Genomic DNA, 6,693 nt, shown 5'->3' on the forward strand with positions numbered 1-6,693 from the left:
GACTTCCTGTTGCCTTTCTATCATCTTGAACCAGTCTCGCCATTCTCCTCTGACCTCTGGCATCAACAAGGCATTTTGGCTCACTGGATATTTTCTCTTTTTGGGACCATCCTCTGTAAACCCTAGAGATGGTTGTGCTGAAAATCCCAGTAAATACTCAGACCAGCCCGTCTGGCACCAGCAACCATGCCACGTTCAAAGTCACTTCAATCACCTTTCTTCATCATTCTGATGCTCAGTTTGAACTTCAGCAGGTCAAGAGTTTTATGTGAAAGGAATTTAAGTCCTGTCCCATATATATGTCTGTTGATTTCAGGGATTTAAGCAAATAATAGCCCACACTACTAATTGAAGTTTTACAGTAATTTTAGATTTGAAGATTGTTCGATGTCCATGGTGCAGAGTAGGAAAATATACTTCTCCACGGATCTGTTAAAACCCGGGGTACATTAAAAAGCATCCACTTGGAGGAGCTTAGCTGGAAACGAACAGAGCTGACACACAGAAGGGTGTAAGGTGGACTGGAAGTTTGCCCAGTATTTCTTTTATAGATAGAAATATATCAGGACTGTTGTCTGCGAGTGGTCAATGACAGCCAACCCACCAAATCAATGACTGTTGGTTTCTTTCATTCTTATTTAAGTCCAGAGAGAGTCATTGCCAGTGAACAGACCTCATTGTAATGTCATATATTTTAAGAGGGGTGGTGAAACAGTGGTAGAATAGGAAACACCCAATGTGGTCTAGATGCTGATGGTGGTGGTGAGATGAAGAAGGAGCTAAAGATCTGGATGTGATGAGGAGCAGACTTTTGATGAGCTCATCCTGGGTCTGGATGTGATGACTGGAGGAGGCGGCGAGGATTCTTCCTGAAATGACAGCTCACAGCATTAGAGAGAAGAATAGATCTTAAGTTTGAAAGCAGGGACATGGTTGGCTGATAAAGATCATGGCAAAATTTGATTGGTCTCACTGGAAGGATGAACGCCCATAATCAGCTGACTGGAAGAGGCAGAGGGAGGGACACAGACAGAGAGAAATGTGAATGAATGAAACATAGAGATTGTCTTCCTGATTCGCTGAGCTTCATTCAGCTGTGGCTCAGAGGGATCTTTGTCTCTTTCAGTCTGGTTGTGTTCATGAACAAAATAAACCCTTCATACTAAATAGCATCTCTTTGTAAAGAAGACTTTCTACAATCTTGAAGCATTAAAGACCGTTCAGACATATAGAGAAGTCCTCTCACACATCTGACTGAACGTTTATGGCTGAAACCTTTCAGTAGTCGTGCACATCCAAACAGAAACTGAGCGTAACGATGACAAATGTAAATTTTAGGGGTCAAAGACGTTTGACAGCGGCTTTGTGCTTCATCACAGTGAATTAAAGATATAAAAGCAGCCAGTTGTTCAGCCGGTCCGGTGAGGTGACTGTCACATGGATGAAGGTCACATGACTTTCACAGCTCTGCCCTGACATGCTGAGAGAATTAAAGGAATAGTTCAGCATGTTGGGTTGAACTGAAAGTGTGACTTAGCTTGTAAAGTGCTGCTTCTCCCCTGATTCTCATGATTGTTTGGTTTGTGTGTTTGATGAGCGGAGTTAGAGGTGAGCAGGTACGCTCCAGCTGCAGGCTGGTGACTGGTGGGCGGGGCTTATCTGTATATTCATAGATCCATACATGCATATCTAATTGTGGAAAAGGTGTAGAGTTACATCTGAGCCATTTCAAAGCACTGGAAGAAACTTCTGTATGTAAAACTGAACTGAGCTCAGTTACCTAATTCACATTTGGTTATTACAAAGCACTTTTTTATGTTTTGCATTTAAACGATTATTCTGATTTCCAGAGGGGAAATATCTGTGTGGCAGCTGCACAAAGACAGAAATGAGTACAGAGGCATAGAGAAAGGTAAAAAAATTAAATAAATAAATAATTAAAAGTACACAAAGAGTTGCATTTACAGTGGAGCAAAAATAAAGTTCATTTATACTTCTGCGTTGAATCGACGCCGTAGCTACCTGACGTGCACCTCTCCAGAATTGTAACTACGCGTTGCGGTGACGCAGACCTCCTGTCTGTTTCTGTACAGTATACTGACACCATTTCCCTCAGTGGAAACGAAGCTTGTATTTTACTTGTATTTCACAGATAAGAAACAATAAATTGTGAAGACAGTAAAGCCTCCACTAAAATAGCATTTTAAGTCTTAAGTATAAGGCTAATTTATACAATGTAAAATGACATAGGCTTATGCTAATAGCGTTAGCATGTTGTATTTGTTTTGAAAACGTGTTTAGTGTAAGACAGTTGTTTTGCTGATGAATGTTGTGAGTTGTAATGGAGCAAAATTGAGTGCCCTTACCTTTGCTAAATGTTGCTGTTGTCTCTGACTTTATATTAGAAGCGGGAAAGATCACTAGCTGCTAGGCTAATTCATACAATGTAAAATGCCATAGGCTTGTGCTAATAACATTAGCATGTTGTATTTGTGGGGAAAATGTGTCCAGATAAAGACAAGTGTTTGTCTGTGAACGCTGCGAGTTATAGTGAAGCTGATTTGTGTTTGAAATTGTCTCTATTAAGCCATGTTTAATGTGTGTTTAATGTGTGTTTTGAATCAACTAAACTTTACAGCACTTCACAGAAACCCCACTGCCGACTAGTGTTTTGGAGGTGTAACTGCAGAGTGACACAGACACACCACCACACAAGTATAAATGCTCACAACGGCGAAGGCGACGTGTGTACAACCATTAATCCCCTTTTAGAGCTTTGACACTGTACTTTGTAACTTCAACACCCTATTTTATCACCTGTCATGTAAATACAGCATATGAAGTTCACAAGACAAAGAAGTAAAATAGGACAGGCTTTAACTGGTGCTGTAATATGTATATAGATATATAGAGAGATAGATATAGCCTACCTCAGGATGAATGAAACCACTAAAAACAAGAGTCATATCAGCTCGGACGTCACATGCAGAGGATGTGGGATATATGGATGCTTTGAGACCCAACATCCAGGCTGACAAAGAGCCAGCTCATGGCCAAGTGTTCCAATATCCACAAACAGCAACTGCTATCACAACTAGAGACTGATGATATGTATACATATTGTAATGGGACCCTCTTGTTTAATCTCTGTTTGCTTCCATCAGACTAAATCATACAAAATAATGAGGTAGCCTACCATAATTATGCAGATTATGGACCTGTGGAACGTCTGTGTCACTGCACTGACCAAATCAGTGATTGGATGTGTCAAAATGTTCTGTAACTCAACAGAGATGAGACCGACATCATTGTCTTTGGGCCACGGACAGAAAGACACCGTGTCATCTCTCACCTTGAGGCCCTCTCTCCTAAACTAAGAGTCACACAGAAACCTTGGTGTTATCTGTAACATCTGCCTACTACCATTTAAAAAACATTGCTAGTGCCTTTATTTCCTGTATATTAGATTATTGCAACAGTCTGTTCGTCGGACTTTCAAAACAGGCTGTTTGGCAACTTGAGCACATTCAGAATGCTGCTGCTCAGGTCCTGACAAAGACCAGGAAACATGACCACATTACTCCAGCTCTAAAATCCTTACACTGGCTACCTGTCACTCAGAGAATTGATTTCAAAATCCAATTCCTCTGTGGCCCAGCACCCAGATATATCTCTGACATGCTTGTGACATATGAACCTTCCCGGATTCTGAGGACATCTGAGGCCAGCCTACTGACCATCCCAAGAGTCAGAACAAAACACGGCGAAGCAGCATTTTGTTATCAAGCAGCACAAACCTGGAATAACCTCCCAGATGATGTTCGACAAACCCCGACTCTGAACACCAGTTAAAGCTGAAAACATTCCTTTTTTACACCGCCTGCTCCACCCTGTAATGACTACAAGCTTTTTATTTAAGCACCATCTTAAATCATTCTAATGGTGATTTTTTTTTACATTGTAAATCATTTAGTATTTAATTTGACCTTTATATCTTTTTGTCCTCTTTACTCATTTATTACACATCTGTATCCTTTATTCTGTTTTAGGGGAGACTGGGGTTGGTTGTCACACTTTTAACTCTTGTGTGAATTGCTCATCATCAAAACATCTTTAAATATTTTTTTGTATTTGGGAACTGTTTAGTTGAACTATTAATATTTTATACAGAATCTGAATCTCACTCTGAGTCACTGTTGTTCACAAATCAAAGAAATTAGAGGTCAATTTCTTTAGTTTTTAATGAATATTTGAAGGCTATCTGTTAGGTTGACATGTGAAACTACATCACTTATTTTGTTGCAATTCTATTTTCTTAAATCTATCTATCTATCTATCTATCTATCTATCTATATGTATGTATATCAAAAACACCCTGAAATTTAAGGATATTATTTTAGGGCCATATCGCCCACCCCTACTACTCCTGTGTGTGTTCCACACAAGCGGCAACCTCGCCAGGGATGACAAGTAAAGCCAATGCGGATGTGCCAAAAACTGCAGTTCGTTGAATGGCCACTTGAGGCAGGCTCCAAAAGCGAGTCAATCCCCATAGACCCCCATGTTAAAATGCTCAACTTTACAGCAGAAATAAACATGTTTACGGCAGACAGTTCTGGTCTCTATAGCTAATTTCCCCTTTCATGACAACTGGGGGTGAATTTTTTTATAACTCATTCATTTAAATTTCATTAAGGCTTAAAGTTGCACATAATTAAGGGCGTGGTCACTTTGAGTGACAGGGGGTGCCATCATGGGTGGCTAACTAGCCGCTGGCTGTCTGCTAGGCCTCATCTGAGCTAATTTGCAAGTCATTGAACCTGACCTCTCAGTCGTGTTTGTGCCTTTTGTATATTTTGTTTCGTGAGGGAGCTGGCACCAAGCGGGAGCAGCCAACACCACAGGACTAGCCAAAGTAGCCTAGCTTGTTAGCCTTAGCTAACTTAGCAGCTTCAAGCGAGGTGGGCGTGTTTAAGCAACCAGGCTTCATTTGGCCCGCCTCTTTGCCCATTTTTGATTGGCCGGATTGGGCGGAGTCAGAGCCAGAGCCGCCTACTTTGAGCTTCAAACTCGCTCCTCAGAAACCAATGGGTGATGTCACGGTGACTTCGTCCATATTTTTATACAGTCTATGGTTCCACAAAATGACCAGTAGCAAAATTAGCAGGATGTCAGACCATCCACAGCGCCCTCTAGTGTTGCTGTAAGAAGCACTGTGACAACTAAACCCGGTCTCCCCTATATTTTACCCTCCTGAGACCCTGTGTCCTCATATAAGGACATCACATTTTGGGTTTACTTGACCTTATACTTCATTCTTCTTAACTCAGACCCGTCGTCTCTGTTCGTGGACACTTTGTTGTGCCATCTAGTGGTAATAAAAGCACAATACACTCATCCATGGAAAAACAAGATGGCAGCCATCTCTGCCAAGTCAGTCTGCAGCTGATCCCGACACAAAAGTGGACAAGGTCCAAAACCTGATCACATTTAATGGCTGAAACTTGTTTATTTATGATTAATAATGTTTATATATTGATATGGCAACAAATTTGACCAAATTTATTGACAGTAACAAGTTAAGACACTGTTAATTAGGTAGTACTCATTTGACATTGGGACTTTATTGTCATCTTGTTTGAGGACATTGGGCCTCAGCTATCATTGACAGTGTTTTGTTTTTCTATATCTATTGGGTATGAAATGTGCTATACAAATAAAGCTGCCTTGCCTATATTATGATTACAGCACTTTAATCAGCAGGTATTCTGTATTATATATTTGATATTCTATTGTAATCTCATTCCAAACCTTTGAATCACGGCCAAAATATCTCATTACTTATAGAAACAGGTTCTGGCGTTGTGCGTGAGGTCAGACTAAACAAAATGCATCCCTTTGTGGTCTTTGGGGAACTTGTGATAAGCATTTCATATTATTTTTAACAGTGACTTTTAAGGACGAAATGTTCTCCACCCTGCAGACTTCATTAGAGGGGCTTTAATGAAGGCATTAACCACTGAGTGAATTAATTGTTAAATCCAGGCCTAAAGTCAACAGTTAGGCCCTGTTTGCCCGAATTTTTAAGGGTCTTGCTTTGTATTTTTCTGAAGAATGAGTCTTCTGTGTTGGCATTACGTAAAAAGTATTAGACTTTTAACCATTAATCACTACTTAAATATTGCAATTTGAACAAGAAAGTGAAATGATCCTTTATAGCTTCTGAGTTAGAACATTTTATCACTTTAAGTATCTGATATTCTGAATTTGTGTGTTTCAACGCTTCATTAAATGCATGATATTTACAGTAAAATAAAACAGTAGTAGAGAATAAACTATTCAAACAAGGCCATAGTTTGAAGGCTGCATGGTTGAGTCCGAAATAAATATCAAAAATAAATATAAAACTCTATGCTTTATTGGTGTATTATACTGTACTTAGGCTATACTATGTTATATTACTGTGTTTGTTATGTTAAACTACATTACTGCTAAATTAACTACGCTGTTACATCATGTATTATGTCTCTATATTATTAGTGTATTTTACGTTATGATCTAATCTGACATTAAAATCATCAGTCTAACAGCTCTTTTCATCAGCCGCGCTCCAACCAATCAGCGCACACCTCTCCTGCCACCCCGACCAATCAGCGCTGTCCACGAGGTTCAGCTCCAGAGGGGGCGGGCACT

Source organism: Epinephelus moara, chromosome 4 (genome assembly GCF_006386435.1).
Source record: "Epinephelus moara isolate mb chromosome 4, YSFRI_EMoa_1.0, whole genome shotgun sequence".
Lineage (NCBI taxonomy): Eukaryota > Metazoa > Chordata > Actinopteri > Perciformes > Serranidae > Epinephelus > Epinephelus moara.